The sequence below is a fragment of the Oncorhynchus masou genome, chromosome 25, assembly GCF_036934945.1.
Source record: "Oncorhynchus masou masou isolate Uvic2021 chromosome 25, UVic_Omas_1.1, whole genome shotgun sequence".
Classification (NCBI taxonomy): Eukaryota; Metazoa; Chordata; class Actinopteri; order Salmoniformes; family Salmonidae; genus Oncorhynchus; species Oncorhynchus masou.
In genome coordinates this window covers 16,656,364-16,679,793 of record NC_088236.1, presented here as the reverse complement: position 1 = coordinate 16,679,793, position 23,430 = coordinate 16,656,364, and the positions used below count along the sequence as shown (strand labels likewise).

General features: G+C 47.7%; 1 pseudogene; it reads right to left on the bottom strand.

The window, feature by feature from the left end:
- Positions 1–23,430, bottom strand: part of LOC135513594 (F-box/LRR-repeat protein 17-like) — a 558,551-nt pseudogene that overhangs the window by 14,368 nt on the left and 520,753 nt on the right.

Sequence of the window (23,430 nt, the reverse complement as noted above, 5' to 3'; positions counted from 1 at the left end):
TGCATAAATTTAATAAATGTTTGCAAGAACAAGAAGCTTGCTTTGCTTTACTTTGTTATATTGGGTGCCCTAGTTTCGTAGGTGATTGTTCCTGTCTCTGTGTTTGTTGTCACCTGACAGGACTGTTTAGGTTTTCACGTTACGTTTGTTGTTTTGTATTGTTCGTGTTTATTCGTTCATTAAACATGTATGAAAATTACCACGCCGCATTTTGGTCCGATCCTTGATACACCTCTTCGTCAGAGGAGGAGTTAGAAGAAAACCGTAACAGAATCACCCACCACAACAGGACCAAGCGGCGTGTCAACAGGCAGCAGCAGCAGGAGATATATAATAAGGATTTCTGGACTTGGGTGGAAATCCTAAACGGAGAATGACCCTGGGCAAAGCCTGGAGAATATCGCCAGTCAGCCAGACTCTTCCAGATCCGCCAGTCAGCCAGACTCTTCCAGATCCGCCAGTCAGCCAGGATCCGCCAGTCAGCCAGACTCTTCCAGATCCGCCAGGCAGCCAGACTCTTCCAGATCCGCCAGTCAGCCAGACTCTTCCAGATCCGCAAGGCAGCCAGGATCCGCCAGTCAGCCAGACTCTTCCAGATCCGCCAGTCAGCCAGACTCTTCCAGATCCGCCAGTCAGCCAGACTCTTCCAGATCCGCCAGTCAGCCAGACTCTTCCAGATCTGCCATTCCAGATCTGCCAGTCAGACTCTTCCAGATCCGCCAGTCAGCCAGGATCCGCCAGTCAGCCAGACTCTTCCAGATCCGCCAGGCAGCCAGACTCTTCCAGATCCGCCAGGCAGCCAGACTCTTCCAGATCCGCCAGGCAGCCAGACTCTTCCAGATCCGCCAGGCAGCCAGACTCTTCCAGAACCGCCAAGCCAGCCAGGATCTGCCAGATCCAACCACCTGCCTGAGCTTCCTCTCAGTGCTGAGCTTCCTCTCAGTGCTGAGCTTCCTCTCAGTTCCGAGCTTCCCCTCAGTTCCGAGCTTCCCCTCAGTTCCGAGCTTCCCCTCAGTTCCGAGCTTCCCCTCAGTTCCGAGCTTCCCCTCCTCAGTTCCGAGCTTCCCCTCCTCAGTTCCGAGCTTCCCCTCCTCAGTTCCGAGCTTCCCCTCCTCAGTTCCGAGCTTCCCCTCCTCAGTTCCGAGCTTCCCCTCCTCAGTTCCGAGCTTCCCCTCCTCAGTTCCGAGCTTCCGCCCCTCAGTTCCGAGCTGCCGCCCCTCAGTTCCGAGCTGCCGCCCCTCAGTCCCGAGCTGCCCCTCAGTCCCGAGCTGCCCCTCAGTCCCGAGCTGCCCCTCAGTCCCGAGCTGCCCCTCAGTCCAGTGGGATTCTGGGTGAGGACTACTAGGCCATGGTCAGCGGCGAGGGTGGACTATCCAAGGACGCGAGGAGGAGGGACTATGACTTTGATAGAGTGGGGTCCGCGCCGGAGCCGCCACCAAGGACAGACGCCCAACCGGACCCTCCCCTATGGTTTTTTGTGTGCGTCCGGGAGTCCGCACCTTAGGGGTGGGGGGGGTTCTGTCACGCCCTGGTTGAAGTATATTGTGTTTGTCTTCATTTATTTGGTCAGGCCAGGGTGTGACATGGGTTTTCTGTATGTGGTGTGTTGGTATTGGGATTGTAGCTTAGTGGGGTGTGCTAGTTAAGTCCATGGCTGTCTGAAGTGGTTCTCAATCAGAGGCAGGTGTTTATTGTTGTCTCTGATTGGGAACCATATTTAGGCAGCCATATTCATTGAGTGTTTCGTGGGTGATTGTTCCTGTCTCTGTGTTTGCACCAGATAGGACTGTTTAGGTTTTTGCACATTTATTGTTTTGTTAGTTATTTCATGTCTAGTTCCTTTATTAAAGAACATGAATAACCACCACGCTGCATTTTGGTCCGCTTCTCCTTCACCAGAGGAAAACCCTTACAGCTTATTGTTCATAGTATGGATATACTTAGTATGCCAAAAGTCTAAATTTGCCGGAATTCGAAGTATACACGCAGAGGACACTTTCCGTACTTTAGAGCTCATAATGCATTTCTTTAAGAAATCGTCGTGGCTTCACATCATTTCCAGATTTTAAGAAAATTGAGGAAAATATGCAGTCAAGGTACGAGAGCGGATACAAATGTATGACAAATGTTAAAAAAATGTTGATCAATGTAATGAAGTAAGGACATTTCAAATTATTTACCTCACGTTATATTTGCTAACAATTTGTTAGCTACGCTGTCCTTACTTAGTGTATCATTACAGCATTATATACCGGTATGTTGTTCGCTAGCTACCTAACATTAGTTAGCTACTTATACATTAAACTTTCCAGTATATTAACTAACTACCCAACGTTTATTGACTTGAATATTCCCGTCATTCTTAGCTTAGATAAATGGTAGAATCATTGTGCGTTCTCAGTGGACATCATGGGTCCTTTTGTAAATTCACTCTGGTTATCTACTCCGATTTCAGAGCACTCTCGTTTGAGTGTACAAGAGCACAGAATAATGAATTTACGAGTGCTCAAGACCCGTTGAATGTGGCCGGTGTCAATAAACATTGGCAAATAAGTGTAATTAAATTGTTGCCAGCAGCACAATTACAGTCACCAACGCTCTGGATAACATGACAACTTCCTAACCAGCTCTGCTAGGGCGAGTAAAATGGTCAGACTGGTCTCATTTGTGTAGGGAAGTAGCTAGAAAGCTAGCCAACGTTAGCTTGGGTTCTTGACTGTGGTTGTACGGTTAGAACGCTCAAATCATCCCAACTCCTCGGCCTGTGCATTCAGTTTGCGCTCCATGAGAGAAACACTCTGAATTTAATAAAGGACAATCAGACAACACTCTGAATTTAAGAACACACCCGAAGTTGTAAAATGTCAAATCATTTGTTATGTTAACAAGCTAGCAAGAGGCTGCATAGCAACAGCATCAACTTCCGGAAGACAGGCAAAGAGCTAGTATGCTCAACTAAAAGTATATTGTTTGTTTACAGTATACTAAAATGAACTAATATCATATAGGTAGGTAGTACATACTCCTTGCTTAGTATATAGTATGTTAATACGGGTATTCGAACACAGCTACAGTCCTTACATCAATACAATAGGGACAGTAGTCACGTGTATTCTAAACATATGACAGCTCTTGAAAATCTAATTTTTGATCCACCTCTGTAGAGGTGGGTTAGGAAACGGTCAGGAAAACCCATCCTGATTGGAAAAGGATGACAAGAGCCAGTGTGCATTAGTTTTCCACTTAGACTTGCATGGGCCAGAGTACTGTCAATCTAACACACCTGTTGACGAGAGAAAGAGAGAGTACTTTCAACCTAGCAGACCCGTTGACTCGTGAGAGAGAGTGAGAGAGAGCAAAAGAGAGAGAGACTACTGTCAACCTAACAGACCTGTTGAATAAAGAGAGAGAGTACTGTTATTAACCTAAAACACCTGTTGACTCGAGAAAGAGAGAGAGATAGAGAGTACTGTTAACCTAACAGACCTGTTGACTAGAGAGAGTACTGTCAACCTAACAGACCTGTTGACCATGAATGGTGCTGGAACTGGAATGGATAGCGGCCATTTTGTGGGCTCCTGACCAAATCAGCTATTTTGTGTTTTTTTTCCCACTCATCGTAACTTTTTTTGTACATAATGTTTCGTTTCTTAAGACGTAAAACAGCTTCTGGACATCAGAAAAGCGATTACTATACTCGGACGAAGATTTCTACTACTACTTCAATGAGCAATCCCTGATGATGCTACAGCAGCGAGTAATTAAACCCCCTGTACCCTCTGTTCTATTGACGAATGTACAATCACTGGAGAACAACCTGGACAAGACCTGAAGAACAGTAATATCCTAATTTTATGGAAAACTTTGCTGAACAACGACATGGATAATACACATATAGCTGATTTCTCTATGCATCAAGCAGGACAGAACGACAGTGTCGGGTGAGCTCAAGGGAGGTGGGTCGCTGTTGCGCAATCTCTAATATTAAGGAAGTCTGAAGGTTCTGCTCGCCTGAGTTAGAATACCTATTTACCAAGACAGTTTTCATCTACACTGAACAAAAATATAAACTCAACATGCAACAATTTCAAAGACTTTACTGAGTTACAGTTCACATAAGGAAATCAGTCAATTGAAATAAATGAATTAGGCTCACATGACTGCGAATACAGATTTGCATCTGTTGGTCACAGATACCTTAAAACCTTTACATTTTAGTTATTTATCAGACGCTCTTATCCAGAGCGACTTACAGTAAGTAGTGAGTGTATTTTTATAATTTTTCATACTTGTCCCCCATGGGAAACAAACCCACAACCCTCGTGTTCCAAACACCATGCTCTACCAACTAAGGTGGGGGAGTGGATCAGAAAACCAGTCAGTATCTGGTGTGACCACCATTTGCCTCATGAAATGCGACACATCTCCTTCGCATAGAGTTGATCAGGCTGTTGATTGTGGCCTGTGGAATGTTGTCCCTCTCCTCTTCAACGTCTGTGCGAAGTTGCTGGATATTGGTGGGAACTGGAACACGCTGTCGTACTCGTTGATCCAGAGCATCCCAAACATGCTCAATGGGTGACATGTCTGGTGAGTATGCAGGCCATGGAAATATTGGGACATTTTCAGCTTCCATGAATTGCGTACAGATTCTTGTGACATGGGGCCATGCATTATCATGCTGAAACAGGAGGTGATGGCGGTGGATGAATGACACAACAATGGGCATCCTTGGCTGGTATGGCTCCACGTTGACTGCTGTTGTGAAGTAGGTTGGACGTACTGCCAAATTGTCTAAAACGAAATGGGAGGTAGAGAAATTAACATTCAAATCCCTGGCAACAGCTCTGGTGGACATTCCACAATTGTGTTGTGTGACAAAACTGCTGCATAAATCCGTTTTACCTCATTTCTACCAGCATGTCACGTGTGCAACTAGAGGTAAAAAAACTCCAGATCACCTTTACTCCACACAGAGAGACACATAAAAAGCCGCATTGAAGTCTCTTTGAAAGAAGACCCTCAGATCCTACAAAATGTTCTACAGCTGCACAATCGAGAGCATCTTGACTGGCTGCATCACCGCTTGGAATGGCAACTGCTCGGCATCCGACCGTAAAGTGCTACAGAGGGTTGTGTGCCATCCAGGACCTCTATACCAGGTGGTGTAGAGAAATTGTGAAAAAATCCAGGCACCCAAGTCATAGACTGTTCCCTCTGCTACCGCTCGGCAGCGGTACCAATGCACCAAGTCTGGACCAACAAGATCATGAACAGCTTCTACCCACAAGCCATAAGACTGCTAAATAGTTCAATAGTTAACCAAATGACTACCTGGGCTGTCTGCATGGACCCTTTTTGTACTAACTTTTGTCTCATCATATGCTGCTGCTACTTTTCACTATCTGTCACTTTTTTTCCTACCTATATGTATATATCTACCTCAATTACCTCGTACCCCTGTACATCGACTCGGTACTGTGTATAAAGCTTATTGTTATTGTTAATCATGGTGTATTTATTAGTACGTGTTGTTACTTTTCTATTATTTCTCATTTTTCTTTCTCTCTGCATTGTTGGGAAGGCCCCTTAAGCATTTCATTGCTAGTTCACACCTGTTGTTAACAAGGCATGTGACAAATAAAATATTCCTTGATTTGAGCTGTAGGCTTCACTTGATCTCAACAGGCTGATCTCCCTGTTACACGGAAGGGATATAGTATAGTATGCACACACACAGACACACGATGACATGGACACACATACAATCACACGGAAACACAGATACACAATCACACAGACACACATGCGATCAAATGGACACAGACACATGATCACATGGACACATACGATCACATGGACACACATACGATCACACGGACACATAGACACATAATCACATACACACACACAATCACATGTACACACTCAGGCACCTACGATCTCAGGCACACACGATCACATGCAGCTAAAACTCTCTCCCATCGTTATACTACCTTCCAGAATGCATAAAATGCCCTCCCCATTCGGCAAATTGTATCCTCCACTCCTATAGTCAGAAATTCAAACAGGAAGCACCCGGGGTGAGGACTATTCAAACCTGATCTGACCAATTGGAATCCAAGCATGAAGATTGTTTTGATCACGCAGACTGGGATATGTTCAGAGTGGCTTCAGAACATAATATTGACAAATATAACGATACAGTGAATGAGTTTATCAGGAAGTGCATAGGAGATGTTGTACCCACTGTGACTATTAAAACCTACAACATACAGAAACCGTGGATAAATGGAGCATTCGCACGAAGCACAGCATTAAACCAGGGCAAAAGACTGGGAATATGGAAGAATACAAACAGTGTAGTTATTCCCTCGGCAAAGCAATCAAGCAGGCTAAACGTCAGTATAGGGACAAAGTTGAGTCCCATTTCAAAGGCTCAAACACGAGACACATGTGGCAGGGTCTACAGACAACCACGGATTATAAAAGGAAAACTAGCCACGTTGGCTCTCCTTCTCTGTGGTTGACTTGAGTAAGACATTTAAGAGTGTTATCCCTCGCAAGGCTGCCAGCCCAAATGGCATCCATAGCCACGTCCTCAGAGCAAGCGCAGATCAGCTGGGTGGTGTGTTTACAGGTATATTCAATCTCTTTATCCCCGTCTGTTGTCCCCACATGCTTCAAGATGGCCACCATTGTTGCTGTACCTAAGAAAGCAAAGGTAATTCAACTAAATGACTATAGCCTCATAGCACTCACCACAGTAATCATGAAGTGCTTTGAGAGACTAGTCAAGGATCATATCACCTCCGACCTTACCTGCCACACAAGACCAATTTAATTTGCCTACTGCCCCAATGGAACCACAGGCGATGCAATCGCCACCACACACAGCCCTGTCCCATCTGTACAAGAGGCATACCGATGTAAAAATGCTGTTCATTAACTGTAGCTCAACCTTCAACACCATAGTACCCTCCAAGTTCATCATCAAGCTCGAGGTCTGAAGGTCTGTGCAACTGGGTACTGGACTTCCAGACGGGTCGCCCCAAAGTTGTGAATGTAGGAAACAACATCTCCTCTTCTCTGATCCTCATCACTGGGGCCCCACAAGGGTGCGTGCTCAGCCCCCTACTGTACTCTGTCACGACTTCCGCCGAGGTTGGCTCTCCTGCCCGTTCAGGCGGTGCTCGGCGGTCGTCGTCACCGTCCTACCGATCCCTTTTCGTGTATCTGTTTATTTTGTCATCTATGTCTGTCGGTGTTCTTGTGTTTCTTATTCTCCGGTTCGTCTGTTTTCCTGTGTTGGATAATTTCACCCTGTGTGTATTTGGGGTGACCGTGTTTATTTGTTCACCGGAGAATAAAACTTTCATATCGCTATCTGCTCTCTGCGCCTGATTCCACCCACCTTGATTAGACATGACATACTCCCTGTTCATCCATGACTGCGTGGCCAAACACACCACCAACTCAATCATCAAGTTTGCAGACAACAAAACAGTAGTAGGCTTGATTACCAAAAATGATGAGACAGCCTATCGGGAGGAGGTGAGGGCTCTGCGAGTGTGGTGCCAGGAAAATAACCTCTCAATCAACGTTAACAAAGCTTAGGAGATGATCATGGACTTCAAGAAACAGCAGAGGGAGCACCCCCCTATCCACATTGATTGAACTGCAGTGGAGGTGGAAAGCTTCAAGTTCTTCGGCTTACACATCAGTGACAAACTGAAATGGTCCAACCACACAGACAGTGTGGTGAAAAAGGTGCAACAGCCCCTCATCAACCTCAGGAGGCTGAAGAAAGTTGTCTTGTCACCTAAAACCCTCACAAACTTTTACAGATGCACAATTGAGAGCATCCTGTCGGGCTGTATCATCACCTGGTACGGTAACTGCTCCACCCACAATCGAAAATCTCGCCAGAGGGTAGTGTGGTCTGCCCAATGGGTGGTGCGGTCTGCCCAGGATGCTCTCATTACTGGGGGAAAACTCCCCGCCCTCTTGGACAACTACAGCAGCCGATGTCATAGGAAGTGGTAGGCCTGATCACCTACAGTGATGAGGCAGCCCATAGGGAGGAGATCAGAGACCTGCAGGGACAACAACTTCCCTCAACATGATCAAGACAAAGGAGATTAATGTGGGCTACAGGAAAAGGAGAACTGAGCATGCCTACATTCTCATCGACGGGACTGTAGTCGAGCAGGTTGAGAGCTTCAAGTTCCTTAGCATCCACATCACCAACAAACTAACATGGTTCAAGCACACCAGGACAGTCGTGAAGAGGGCACGACAAAACCTATTCCCCTTCAGGAGACTGAAAAGATTTGGCATCCAGATTTGGCATCCTGACACAATGCACTACAGACCGCAAGGCACTACAGAGGGTAGTGACATGCGGCCCAGTACATCACTGGGTCCAAGCTTCCTGCCATCCAGGACCTCCATACCAGGCGGTGTCAGAGGAAGGCCCTAAAATTGTTTAAGACTCCAGCTACCCTCGCCATAGACTGTTTTCTCTGCTATCACACAGCAAACGGTACTAGACTGCAGAGTCTAGGTCCAAGTGACTTCTAAACAGCTTCTACCCCCAGGCTATAAGACCCCTGAATAGTTAATCAAATGGCTACACAGACTAAGCATTTCACTGTAAGGTGTTGTATTGGGCACATGTGACAAATACAATTTTGTTTGAATCAAGAACATCAACCACCTGAGCCACTGCCTGTTCACCCCACTATCATCCATAAGGAGATCAGTACAGGTGCATCAAAGCTGGGACCGAGAGACTGAAACACATCTATCTCAAGGCCATCAGACTTGCTAAACAGCCATCACTTGCACATCAGAGGCGGCTGCCTATAGACATTGATTAGGAATCACAGGCCACTTTTAGGAATGTATCACTAGCCACTTTAATAATGTTTCCATATCTAGCATACTCATCTCGTATGTATAAACTGCACTCCTCACTATTCTACAGTATCTTAGTCACTTTTAAATTGTGTTTACATATTGCATCCACCATTTCATATGTATATACTATATTGTATTCTATACTACACCACTGACTGTTAAACAGCCATCTCCAGCACATCAGAGTCTGCTGCCTATAGATTATGAATCACTGGCCACTTCAAGGGAATGAAACACTAGCCACTTTAATAATGTCTCCGTATCTTGCATTACTCATCTCATATGTAAACTGCCCTCTATACTATTCTATGGTGTCTTAGTCACTTTAATAATGTCTCTGTATCTTGCATTACTCATCTCATATGTAAACTGCCCTCTATACTATTCTATGGTGTCTTAGTCACTTTAATAATGTCTCCGTATCTTGCATTACTCATCTCATATGGAAACTGCCCTCTATACTAATCTATGGTGTCTTAGTGACTTTAATAATGTCTTTGTATCTTGCATTACTCATCTCATATGTAAACTGCCCTCTATACTAATCTATGGTGTCTTAGTGACTTTAATAATGCCTTTGTATCTTGCATTACTCATCTCATATGTAAACTGCCCTCTATACTTATCTATGGTGTCTTAGTCACTTTAATAATGTCTCCGTATCTTGCATTACTCATCTCATATGTAAACTGCCCTCTATACTATTCTATGGTGTCTTAGTCACTTTAATGGTTTTTATTAAATATTGCATCACACATCTCATATGTAAACACTGTATTCTATACCACTGTATCTTAGTCCAATGCTGTTCTGACATATATGTATATATTCTTAGTACATTCCTTACTTAGATTTACGTGTATTTTGGGTATATGTTGTGAAACTGTTAGATATTACTGTACTGTCAGAGCTAGAAGCACAAGCATTTCGCTACACTCGCAAATACATCTGCTTAACACGTGTATGTGACCAATGCATTTGATTTGATTTGACAAGGGGACACAATCACATGGACACACACGCACTGACACACGCACACAGAGAGAAACACATGATCACACACACACACACACACGCACTGACACACGCACACAGAGAGAAACACACGATCACACACACACACTGACACACGCACACAGAGAGAAACACATGATCACACACACAAACACACACTGACACACACACACAGAGATAAACACATGATCACACACACACCTGACACACGCACACAGAGAGAAACACACGATCACACACACACACAGACACGCACACACACACACACACACACACACACACACACACACACGCACACACGCACACACACACACTGACAGACGCACATAGAGGGACACACCCTCACATGCTTGGACACACACAATCACACGGGGGAACACACATGCACGGACACACAAAGCTCCGGAGGCTAGCAGGAACTGATCAGGAAATTAGGAATTCCATAAAGAAAGTGACAACAGGGCTATTGTGTTGGAGTTACAGTAGCCCAGCACACGGCCCCTTTAACTGCCCCAGTGCCCCAAGAATCAACACAAGGATGCCCTAACCCCGTACCTTTAAAGGACCCGTCCCTTTAAAGGGATTTAGATTTTGTTCATTAAGAAATGCTAGCGACTCTGACATAATTCAAATGTGTTTTGCTTTTCGGGGTTTGATGTGGGTGTCTTTAGTGTGTGTTCGCAGGTGGGAAGAGTTAGTAAAATTATTTAGCCAATTAGCTTACAACCGGGCAAAATTGATTTGGCTTTGGATAGCCTATCTCCGGTGCTAGTTTGGGCCATGAAAGAATTACACCATGTAAATTAGACAATATTTTCATGTTGCTCACCTTTTAGTCCTCATTAAATGCTTTCAATATTTGTATACAACATACATTTCTACAATTTATAGTTGGTTTGCGTTTTTTAAGTCATTGAAATTTAGAGCATTTGGAAATGTTACATATTGTCCCATATACATTGTGTAATTTACTGTTGGTCCTTAACCAGCCCCATAAGGATATCTGAAGTTAACTCAAAATGACCATGGGCATTATGATAAGTAGTGTGCAGCTGTGCTCAGAATTGATGATTACTTGTGTGCTGCCAGCTGTGGGTATGTGGGCAGGATTGAAACAAACCCAACCTTAATTTATGCTTAATGTAGACAGACTTGGTTGGCCTTGGCTAGAAGAGCGCGAGAGAGCGAGAGAGAAAGAGAGAACCAGCGAGAGAGAGATTGAGCGAGAGGGAGAGCAAGAGGGAGAGCGAGGGAGAGAGCGAGAGGGAGAGCGAGGGAGAGAGCGAGAGAGGGAGGGAGAGAGAGTGAAAGAGAGAGCCAGCGAGAGAGAGATTGAGCGAGGGAGAGAGCGAGGAGAGAGCGAGAGAGGGAGGGAGAGCGAGGGAGAGAGAGAGAGATAAAGGAGTGGAGTGTCTGTCTACACTTTCTCCTCTGAAGGGCACAACTGAGATTCCTTTCACATTGTAAGTGGACTGTGTCTGTTTTTCACTCTTTTACCCTCTCCCTTGCTCTTTCTCTCTCCGTCACTTTCTTTCGCTACTGCCCTTTAAAAATAAGATGAAGAGATGAGGGGAGGTTTCAGTTAAGACTGCCGATCAATACCCCTCCATACAGCGGGATGAGATTTAAGATTACACCGCTGACCACACACAGCAAATGACCCCATCACTTCGTAAACCTTCAACTTCAAGCCGAACCAAAGCTTAGAGAATACGAGAGAACCAAGGTGGCCAATAATGTCAAGTCAATGTTACTAATTCAGCTCTCATATATTAGACTTAAGACAATAAACATACCATTTCCAGTACATGAATATAATAGTGTAGATGAATATAGTAATAGGTCATGTAGGAAGTCATTATTTTTCACAAACATAGACGTTGTCATGTATCTTATTCTCTTTATATTGAAGCTCTGTATGCAATATCAAGAACTGTATAATAGGTTTGAAGCTCTGTCGAGAATAACAAGAACCGTCCAATAGGCTTGAAGCTCTGTATGGAAAAACAAGAACTGTCCAATAGGCGTGTTGATCTCAAAAGCCCTTTTCTGAAAAACGTATTGAAAATGTACACATAATGCATACTTTTCTCCAAGCCTCAAGTCTCTCAACAATTACTGTAGTGTTTGTGTCTGCAAATTGCTCTGAATGTCTTTCTGTAGTCATAACAGAGGTATGCATCAGCCAAACAGCCATATTGATTATGATGTCTGTGGTTTTAACAAGGTCTGTGTGGAATAACACTGCATCTGCCTTTCCTACTCTCTACATTTCTATCTCTCTCTCTCTACATTTCTCTCTCTCTCTCTCTCTCTCTCTCTCTCACTCTCTCTCTCTCTACATTTCTCTCTCTCTCTCTACATTTCTCTCTCTCTCATTTCTCCCTCTCTCTCTCTCTCCTCTCTCTCTCTACATCTCTCTCTCTCCCTCTCTCTCTCTCTCTCTCTACATCTCTCTCTCTCTCTCTCTCTCTCTCTCTCTCTCTCTCTCTCATGTCTCTCTCTCCCATTAATATAACTCGTTATGCTTGCGACCAGTGTTACTTGAGATCAATGTCATTATTTTCCCTTTCCTGGTTCATACTGATTAAGGGAGTGTACATATTTGTTTTCACTCTAACTAGAGAACAGGGGAGGAGAGGAGAGGAGAGGAGATGAGTGGAGAGGAGAGGAGAGGAGAGGAGAGGAGAGGAGAGGAGAGGAGAGGAGAGGGGAGGAGAGTGGAGAGGAGAGGAGAGGACAGGACAGGACAGGAAATGAGAGGACAGGTGTGTGTGTGTGTGTGTGTGTGTGTGTGTGTGTGTGTGTGTGTGTGTGTGTGTGTGTGTGTGTGTGTGTGTGTGTGTGTGTGTGTGTGTGTGTGTGTGTGTGTGTGTGTGTGTGTGTGTGTGTGTGTGTGTGTGTGTTTGTGCGTGTGTGTGTGTGTGTGTGTGTGTGTGTGTATGTGTGTCTCTCTGTATGTGTGTGTGTGTGTGTGTGTGTGTGTGTGTGTGTGTGTGTGTGTGTGTGTGTGTGTGTGTGTGTGTGTATGTGTGTCTCTCTGTATGTGTGTGTGTACTCCAGTGTGTAGGTTGGCTGTGAAATCACTGACGCCTGTTTCAATTTGGCAGGCAGACAAAGCAGTTGTAAATGTTATTGCTGAAAGAGACCGACCTAGCAATGTTGCTCAAAACCTCCATTAAAACATCATAGGCTATATGTGTTACTCAACTGCAAAATACACAAGGGCAGTTTAGAAATGTTTCCATAATCGTCTTTAACTAGCTTAGGCATTGTCCTTCAGAAAAGTGGAATATTGTCAATTTTAAAAGTGGAATAGGATATAAATAGTGTTGAGAGAGAGAGAGAGAGATGCCATTCCAGTGAGGACTGAGAGGCCATGTGAAGAGCCTGCTGTTCTGAGGAGCATGCTCTGACATATGGGCTACTTGTGGCTAAAATGGATCAGTTTCTGTGAAGATAAAAGGATGAGACTTCTCCACGGGTCTTTCAGCTCCCTACATCAAAGCCTGGCAGGCAGACAGAGCTAAAAGAGGACAAAATGAATTGATTTGATTATTTTGGGTGAGTCTGGATCAATAGCATTCTTTCTCTCCCTGTCAGGCCGTTGTGCTTTGGCCCTTAGGGCAGCGGGGTAATGAGTGGAGGCAGGCGGAGCTCGCAATTCCCCAGTCCCTAGGGGGGTTTGATCTCAATGCCCCATTCTAAACTGTGTTAACAGCAAATAGCACAAATTCCACTGAGGGACAGTAATTCAACACATCCATTTTGAAGTACACAATCAAACATACACGCACCAGGCAAGACACAACCGGAGACACATAGAAGGACAGACAGACACAGACCCATTCACACAGAGTATGTTACATTTTCACAAAGGCCTATATAAATCTAGGTCACAATTTGAATCAACTTTGAGTGAAAACAAGCTAGAATGTTCATTTCTTTTCCCCCAAACTAAACCCAGAACATAGCAGAGCTGATCCATCTCACCAGCTCCCAGACTATAAAATCCATCCAGTGAGGAAGTGTGTTTATATAAAGTGTAATGGTGGAAATTGATCCTTCACACCACCAGCACCATATGGTCCCAGTTAAAAGTGAATTGTACACATTCTGGGATCAAGGACTGGTCCACACTGTGAGAGGCTACAGAGGGGTGGAGTGGTTCTAGGACTGGTCCACACTGTGAGAGGCTATGGGGTTGGAGGGGTTCTAGGACTGGTCCACATTGTGAGAGGCTACAGGGGGGGAGGGGTTCTAGGACTGGTCCACATTGTGAGAGGCAACAGGGGTGGAGGGGTTCTGGGACTGGTCCACATTGTGAAAGGCAACAGGGGTGGAGGGGTTCTGGGACTGGTCCACATTTTGAAAGGCTGGGGGGGGTCAAGGACTGGTCCACACTGTGAGAGGCTACGGGGGATGGAGGGGTTCTGGACTAGTCCACATTGTAAAAATCTGAGGGAGTTGGAGGGGTTCTAGGACTGGCCCACATTGTGAGAGGCAACAGGGGTGGAGGGGTTCTAGGACTGGCCCACATTGTGAGAGGCAACAGGGGTGGAGGGGTTCTGGGACTGGTCCACATTGTGAAAGGCAACAGGGGTGGAGGGGTTCTGGGACTGGTCCACATTTTGAAAGGCTGGGGGGGGTCAAGGACTGGTCAACATTGTGAGAGGCAACAGGGATGGAGGGGTTCTGGGACTGGTCCACATTTTGAAAGGCTGGGGGGGATCAAGGACTGGTCAACATTGTGAGAGGCAATAGGGGTGGAGGGGTTCTAGGACTGGCCCACATTGTGAGAGGCAACAGGGGTGGAGGGGTTCTGGGACTGGTCCACATTGTGAAAGGCTGGGGGGGATCAAGGACTGGTCAACATTGTGAGAGGCAATAGGGGTGGAGGGGTTCTAGGACTGGCCCACATTGTGAGAGGCAACAGGGGTGGAGGGGTTCTGGGACTGGTCCACATTTTGAAAGGCTGAAGGAAGTGGAGGGGATCTAGGACTGTTCTACATTGTGAAAGGCTGAAGGAAGTGGAGGGGATCTAGGACTGGTCTACATTGTGAAAGGCTGAAGGAAGTGGAGGGGATCTAGGACTGGTCTACATTGTGAAAGGCTGAAGGAAGTGGAGGGGATCTAGGACTGGTCTACATTGTGAAAGGCTGAAGGAAGTGGAGGGGATCTAGGACTGGTCTGCATTGTGAGAGGATAATGAAGGGCTCTTGGACTGGTCCAAATTGTGAGAGGCTACGGGGTTTAAAAGGCTGGTCCACATTGTGAGAGGCTACGGGGTTTAAAAGGCTGGTCCACATTGTGAGAGGCTACGGGGTTTAAAAGGCTGGTCCACATTATGAAAGGCTGAGGGGTTTAACCTGTTGATGCTCTGGGGGCCCACATTTTTGGATGCAACAGGGGTGTAGGGGTTTAAACAAGATATTTTGTCACAAAAAGATGCTGACCATGCATATAATTGCTACTGGTCAAAAACATTGTGTCCAGAAATACAAAGGCTGGAGTGGTGCCCTAAAACTGGTCCAAAACATTTTGAATGGCATCCAGGAAATGACAAGGATCTTTTGAGGACTGTTTTATTATTGTTAAAGGCTGTGAAGGAAGAGGAGGGATCCTGGACTTTCTGTCATTGTGAAAGGCTGAAGGAAGTGGAGGGGCATCTTGGAAGGTTGACATTGTGAGACCATTTACCATGTCCGCCCGGACTGGTCCAAATTGGTGCGAAAAGTCACCTGCCAGGGTTTTCCATGGCTGACCACATTGTGAAAGGCTGAACTGGTCAATGAAGAGATTTAAAAAACACCTTGGGCTGGTCCACATTGTGAAAGGCTGAGGGGTTTAAAGGGCTGGTTCACATTGTGAAAGGCTGACTGCATTTAAAGGGCTTTCGGTCCAGACATTGTGAAAGGCTGAGGGGTTCTCCTAAAGGGCTGGTCCACATTGGAAACACTGCGCATTTGGTATGTGACTGAGACTCCCTCATTGAAAACATCAGAAGCTCTTCAAAGGTAAATGATTTTACATTTGAAATCTGGTTTTTGTGAAAATGTTGGTTCACATTGTGAAAAATGCTGCTAGGGCATACTCTTACAAAATTAGTCAATTTCTATGGTTCAAAAGCATATTTTGAAAATCTGAGATGACAGTGTTGTTAAGAAAAGGCTAAGCTGGAGCAAACACATTATTTTAATTTTATTTGCGATTTTCAGAAATCTTAACGTCCACATTGTGCTAATGGCCTGAGGCTTTAAAAACCCGGATCCACATTATGAAAGATTGAAGGGTTAAAGGGCTGGTCCACATTGTGAAAGGCTGAGGGGTTTAAAAGGCTGGTCCACATTGTGAAAGGCTGAGCGGTTTAAAGGGCTGGTCCACATTGTGAAAGGCTGAGGGGTTTAAAGGGCTGGTCCACATTATGAAAGGCTGAGGGGTTTAAAGGGCTGGTTCACATTGTGAAAGGCTGAGGGGTTTAAAGGGCTGGTCCACATTGTGAAAGGCTGAGGGGTTTAAAGGGCTGGTTCACATTGTGAAAGGCTGAGGGGTTTAAAGGGCTGGTTCACATTGTGAAAGGCTGAGGGGTTTAAAGGGCTGGTCCACATTGTGAAAGGCTGAGGGGTTTAAAGGGCTGGTTCACATTGTGAAAGGCTGAGGGGTTTAAAGGGCTGGTCCACATTGTGAAAGGCTGAGGGGTTTAAAGGGCTGGTTCACATTGTGAAAGGCTGAGGGGTTTAACTCTTGATACTCCCCATCCCGGATCCTGGATCGTGAATAAATCCTCAGGCTCATTAGCATAACGCAACGTTAACGATTTCTGAAAATTGCAAATAAAATGAAAATAATGCGCCTGCTCTCAAGCTTAGCCTTTTCTTAACAACACTGTCATCTCAGATTTTCAAAATATGCTTTTGAACCATAGCAAATCACTAATTTGTGTAAGAGTATGCTAAGCTAGCTTAGCATTTTGAGTAGCATTTAGCGCACAACATTTTCACAAAAATCAGATAACCAAATAAATAAAATCATTTACCTTTGAAGAGCTTCGGATTTTTTCAATGAGGAGACTCTCAGTTACATACCAAATGTTCAGTTTTTCCTGAAAGAATCTTTGTGTAGGAGAAATCGCTCCGTTTTGTACATCACATTTGGCTACCGAAACTAACCGAAAATTCTGTCACCAAAACGTCAAACTTTTTCCGAGTTAACTCCATAATATCGACCGAAACATGGCAAACGTTTTTTAGAATCAATCCTCAAGGTGTTTTTTCACATATCTCTTCATTGATATGCAGTTCGTGGAAGCCTGCTTTCCCCTCAGAATCGCATGGAAAAATACCAGCAGCTGAAAAAGACGCACCAATTTCGACGGAGGACACCGGGCGGACACCTGGAAAATGTAGTCTCTTATGGTCAATCTTCCAATGATATGCCTACAAATACGTCACAATGCTGCAGACACCTTGGGGAAACGACAGAAAGGGCAGGCTCATTCCTCTCGCATTCACAGCCATATAAGGAGACAATGGATGACAGAGCCTCAAAAATCCTGCTGGTTTCCTGGTTGCCGTTTCATCTTGGTTTTGCCTGTAGCTCCCGTTCTAGGGCACCCACAGACAATATCTTTGGAGTTCTGGAAAATTCAGAGTGTTTTCTTTCCAAAGCTATCAATTATATGCATAGTCAAGCATCTTTTTGTGACAAAATATCTTGTTTAAAACGGGAACGTTTTTCATCCAAAAATGAAATCGCGCCCCTTGAGTTTCAAGAGGTTAAAGGGCTGGTACACATTGTGAAAGGCTGAGGGGTTTAAAGGGCTGGTCCACATTGTGAAAGGCTGAGGGGTTTAAAGGGCTGGTCCACATTGTGAAAGGCTGAGGGGGTGGAGGGGTTCTAGGACTGGTCCACATTGTGAAAGGCTGAGGGGGGTTTCTAGGGCTGGTCCACATTGTGGTAGGCTGAGGGGGGTGGAGGGGTTCTAGGACTGGTCCACATTGTGGTAGGCTGTAGGTGGTGGAGGGGTTCTAGGACTGGTCCACATTGTGGTAGGCTGAGGGGGTGGAGGGGTACTAGGACTGGTCCACATTGTGGTAGGCTGAGGGTGGTGGAGGGGTTCTAGGACTGGTCCACATTGTGGTAGGCTGAGGGGGGTGGAGGGGTTCTAGGACTGGTCCACATTGTGGTAGGCTGAGGGGGGTGGAGGGGTTCTAGGACTGGTCCACATTGTGGTAGGCTGGGGGGTGGAGGGGTTCTAGGACTGGTCCACATTGTGGTAGGCTGAGGGGGTGGAGGGGTTCTAGGATTGGGCATTGTGGTCCACATTGTGGTAGGCTGGGGGGTGGAGGGGTTCTAGGACTGGTCCACATTGTGGTAGGCTGAGGGGGACTGGTCCACATTGTGAGAGGGGGGGTTCTAGGACTGGTCCACATTGTGAGAGGCTGGGGGGTGGATAGGTTCTAGGACTGGTCCACATTGTGAGAGGCTGTGGGGGTGGAGGGGTTCTAGGACTGGTCCACATTGTGAGAGGCTGGGGGGGGAGGGGTTCTAGGATTGGTCCACATTGTGAGAGGCTGGGGGTGGATAGGTTCTAGGACTGGTCCACATTGTGAGAGGCTGAGGGGGTGGAGGGGTTCTAGGACTGGTCCACATTGTGGTAGGCTGAGGGGGGTGGAGGGGTACTAGGACTGGTCCACATTGTGGTAGGCTGAGGGGGTGGAGGGGTTCTAGGATTGGTCCACATTGTGGTAGGCTGGGGGGTGGAGGGGTTCTAGGACTGGTCCACATTGTGGTAGGCTGAGGGGGGTGGAGGGGTACTAGGACTGGTCCACATTGTGGTAGGCTGAGGGGGGTGGAGGGGTTCTAGGACTGGTCCACATTGTGGTAGGCTGAGGGGGGTGGAGGGGTTCTAGGACTGGTCCACATTGTGGTAGGCTGAGGGGGTGGAGGGGTTCTAGGACTGGTCCACATTGTGGTAGGCTGAGGGGGGTAGAGGGGTACTAGGACTGGTCCACATTGTGGTAGGCTGAGGGGGGTAGAGGGGTACTAGGACTGGTCCACATTGTGGTAGGCTGAGGGGGTAGAGGGGTACTAGGACTGGTCCACATTGTGGTAGGCTGAGGGGGGTAGAGGGGTACTAGGACTGGTCCACATTGTGGTAGGCTGGGGGGGTAGAGGGGTACTTGGACTGGTCCACATTGTGAAAGGCTGGGGGGATAATAGGACTGGTCTACATCGTGAGAGGCTGGGGGGTGGATAGTTTCTAGACTGGTCCACATTGTGAGAGGCTGGGGGGTGGATAGGTTCTAGGACTGGTCTACATTGTGAGAGGCTGGGGGGTTGGAGGGGTTCTAGGACTGTTCCACATTGTGAGAGGCTGGGGGTGGATAGGTTCTAGGACTGGTCCACATTGTGAGAGGCTGGGGGGTGGATAGGTTCTAGGACTGGTCTACATTGTGAGAGGCTGGGGGGTTGGATAGGTTCTAGGACTGGACCACATTGTGAGAGGCTGGGGGTGGATAGGTTCTAGGACTGGACCACATTGTGAGAGGCTGGGGGGTGGATAGGTTCTAGGACTGGTCCACATTGTGAGAGGCTGGGGGGTGGATGGTTCTAGGACTGGACCACATTGTGAGAGGCTGGGGGGTGGATAGGTTCTAGGACTGGTCCACATTGTGAGAGGCTGGGGGTGGAGGGTTCTAGGACTGGTCCACATTGTGGTAGGCTGGGGGGTGGAGGGGTTCTAGGACTACCACGTCGTGAGAGGCTGGGGGGTGGATAGGTTCTAGGACTGGTCTACATTGTGAGAGGCTGGGGGGGGTGGAGGGTTCTAGGACTGGTCCTCATTGTGAGAGGCTGGGGGGGTGGATAGGTTCTAGGACTGGACCACATTGTGGTAGGCTGGGGGTGGATGGAGGGGTTCTAGGACTGGTCCACATTGTGGTATGAGGGGGTAGAGGGGTACTGGGGTCCACATTGTGGTAGGCTGAGGGGGTTCTAGGACTGGACCACATTGTGGTAGGCTGAGGGTGGTAGGGGGTACTTGGACTGGTCCACATTGTGGTAGGCTGAGGGGGTGGATAGGTTCTAGGACTGGACCACATTGTGGTAGGCTGAGGGGGGTGGGGGTACTTGGACTGGTCCACATTGTGAAAGGAATCTGGGTGGGATAATAGGACTGGTCTACATTGCGAGAGGCTGGGGGGGTGGATAGGTTCTAGGACTGGTCCACATTGTGAGAGGCTGGGGGGGTGGATAGGTTCTAGGACTGGACCACATTGTGAGAGGCTGGGGGGTGGATAGGTTCTAGGACTGGTCTACATTGTGAGAGGCTGGGGGGTTGGAGGGGTTCTAGGATTGTTCCACATTGTGAGAGGCTGGGGGTGGATAGGTTCTAGGACTGGTCCACATTGTGAGAGGCTGGGGGTGGATAGGTTCTAACTGGTCCACATGAGACCTGGGGGGTGGAACATGGTCCACATTGTGCATGGGGGTGGAAGGTTGTCCACATTGTGAGAGGCTGGGGGTGGATAGGTTCTAGGACTGGTCCACATTGTGAGATAGGTTCTAGGACTGGTCAACATTGTGAGAGGCTGGGGGGGTGGATTTGGAATGGTCCACATTGTGAGAGGCTGGGGGTGGAGGGGTTCTAGGATTGTTCCACATTGTGAGAGGCATGGTTCTAGGACTGGTCCACATTGTGAGGGCTGGGGGGTGGATAGGTTCTAGGACTGGTCCACATTGTGAGAGGCTGGGGGGTGGAGGGGTTCTATGATTGTTCCACATTGTGAGAGTGGGGGGTGGATAGGTTCTAGGACTGGTCCACATTGTGAGAGCTGGGGGAATTGGATAGGTTCTAGGACTGGTCCACATTGTGAGAGAATGGGGGGGTGGAGGGGTTCCAGAATGGTCAGCACATTGACACCAGAATGGGGGTGGAGCAGCCTGGACTGGTCCACATTGTGAGAGCTGGGGGGTGGATAGGTTCTAGGACTGGTCCATTGAGAGGCTGGGGGTGGATAGGTTCTAGGACTGGTCCAGAGAGGCTGGGGGGTGGAGGGGTTCTGACACCATGGTGAGAGGCTGGGGGGGTGGAGGGTTCCTGGACTGGTCCAGAAGGCTGGGGGTGGAGCAGCCTGACACCACATTGTGAGAGGCTACAGCATAGGTTCCTGGACTGGTCCAGACTGGAGGGGTTCTAGGATTGGTCCACATTGAGAGTCTGGGGGTGGAGGGGTTCTAGGACTGGTCCACATTGTGAGGCTGGGGGGTGGAGGGGTTCTAGGACTGGTCCACATTGACTGGGGGTGGAGGGGTTCAGCCTGGTCACATTGTGAGACTACAGCAGCCTGGACACCAGACTACAGCAGCCTGGACACCAGACTGGGGGTGGATAGGTTCTGGACACATTGACTACTGGGGGGGTGGAGGGGTTCTAGGACTGTTCCACATTGTGGTAGGCTGGGGGGTGGACCTAGGACTACAGTCGTGAGCCTGGGGGGTGGACACCAGGATTGGTCCACATTGTGAGAGGCTGGGGGGGTGGAGGGGTTCAGATTGGTCCACATTGTGAAAGGCTGGGGGGGTGGAGGGGTTCTAGGATTGGTCCACATTGTGACAGGCTGGGGGGTGGAGGGTTCTGACTGGTCCACATTGTGAGAGCAGCTGGGGGGTGATAGGTTCTAGGACTGGTCCACATTGTGAGAGCCTGACACCTAGGACTGAATCCACATTGTGGTAGGCTGGGGGGTGGAGGGTTCTGACACCAGAAGGCTGAGGGGGAGCAGCCTGACACCACATTGTAGGCTGGGGGTGGAGCAGGACTGACACCAGACTACAGCAGGGTTCCTGACCACCAGACTGGAAGTGTTCCATTCTGACACTTCAGACAAATCCACATGAGAACAGGGCTGCCAAGACTTCAGCAGCCTGACACCAGTGTGTATTTGTGTAATAGAGACAGCCTGCATTTGAAATGGCACACCAGAATACACTGCAGTTATACTGACCCTACCATGGTCTAGAGCAGGGTACAGCAGAGCTGACACCAGAACCGGAAGGTTGTGACACCAAACCCCAGCAGCCTGACACCAGACAAACAGCAGCCCCTGAACAGGCAGTTAACCCAGCCTGGCACCAAAAATAAGAATGTGTTCTTAACTGACAGCCTGGTTAAATAAAACTAAAAATTAACCTGACACCAGATACAGCAGCTGCTAAATGACTTAAATGTAAATGTAAGACTAAAGTAGCCTGGGACCAGAAACAGCAGCCTGACACCAGACTACAGCAGCCTGACACCAGACTACAGCAGCCTGACGCCAGACTACAGCAGCCTGGCACCAGACTACAGCAGCCTGACACCAGACTACAGCAGCCTGACACCAGACTACAGCAGCCTGACACCAGACTACAGCAGCCTGACACCAGACTACAGCAGCCTGACACCAGACTACAGCAGCCTGACACCAGACTACAGCAGCCTGACACCAGACTACAGCAGCCTGACACCAGACTACAGCAGCCTGACACCAGACTACAGCAGCCTGACACCAGACTACAGCAGCCTGACACCAGAATACAGCAGCCTGACACCAGAATACAGCAGCCTGACACCAGACTACAGCAGCCTGACACCAGACTACAGCATCCTGACACCAGAATACAGCAGCCTGACACCAGACTACAGCAGCCTGACACCAGACTACAGCAGCCTGACACCAGAATACAGCAGCCTGACACCAGACTACAGCAGCCTGACACCAGACTACAGCAGCCTGACACCAGAATACAGCAGCCTGACACCAGAATACAGCAGCCTGACACCAGACTACAGCAGCCTGACACCAGAATACAGCAGCCTGACACCAGACTACAGCAGCCTGACACCAGACTACAGCAGCCTGACACCAGACTACAGCATCCTGACACCAGACTACAGCATCCTGACACCAGACTACAGCATCCTGACGCCAGACTACAGCAGCCTGGAACCAGACTACAGCAGCCTGACACCAGACTCCACCCCCGACTCTGTACCGGAACCCCCTGTATATAGCTTCCACATTGACTCTGTACCGGAACCTCCTGTATATAGTCTCCACATTGACTCTGTACCGGTACCCCCTGTATATAGCCTCCACATTGACTCTGTACCGGAACCTCCTGTATATTGCCTACACATTGACTCTGTACCGGTATCCCCTGTATATAGCCTCCACATTGACTCTGTACCGGTACCCCCTGTATATAGTCTCCACATTGACTCTGTACCGGTACCCCTTGTATATAGCCTCCACATTGACTCTGTACCGGTACCCCCTGTATATAGCCTTCACATTGACTCTGTACCGGAACCTCCTGTATATAGCCTTCACATTGACTCTGTACCGGTACCCCCTGTATATAGCCTCCACATTGACTCTGTACCGGTACCCCCTGTATATAGCCTCCACATTGACTCTGTACCGGTACCCCCTGTATATAGCCTCCACA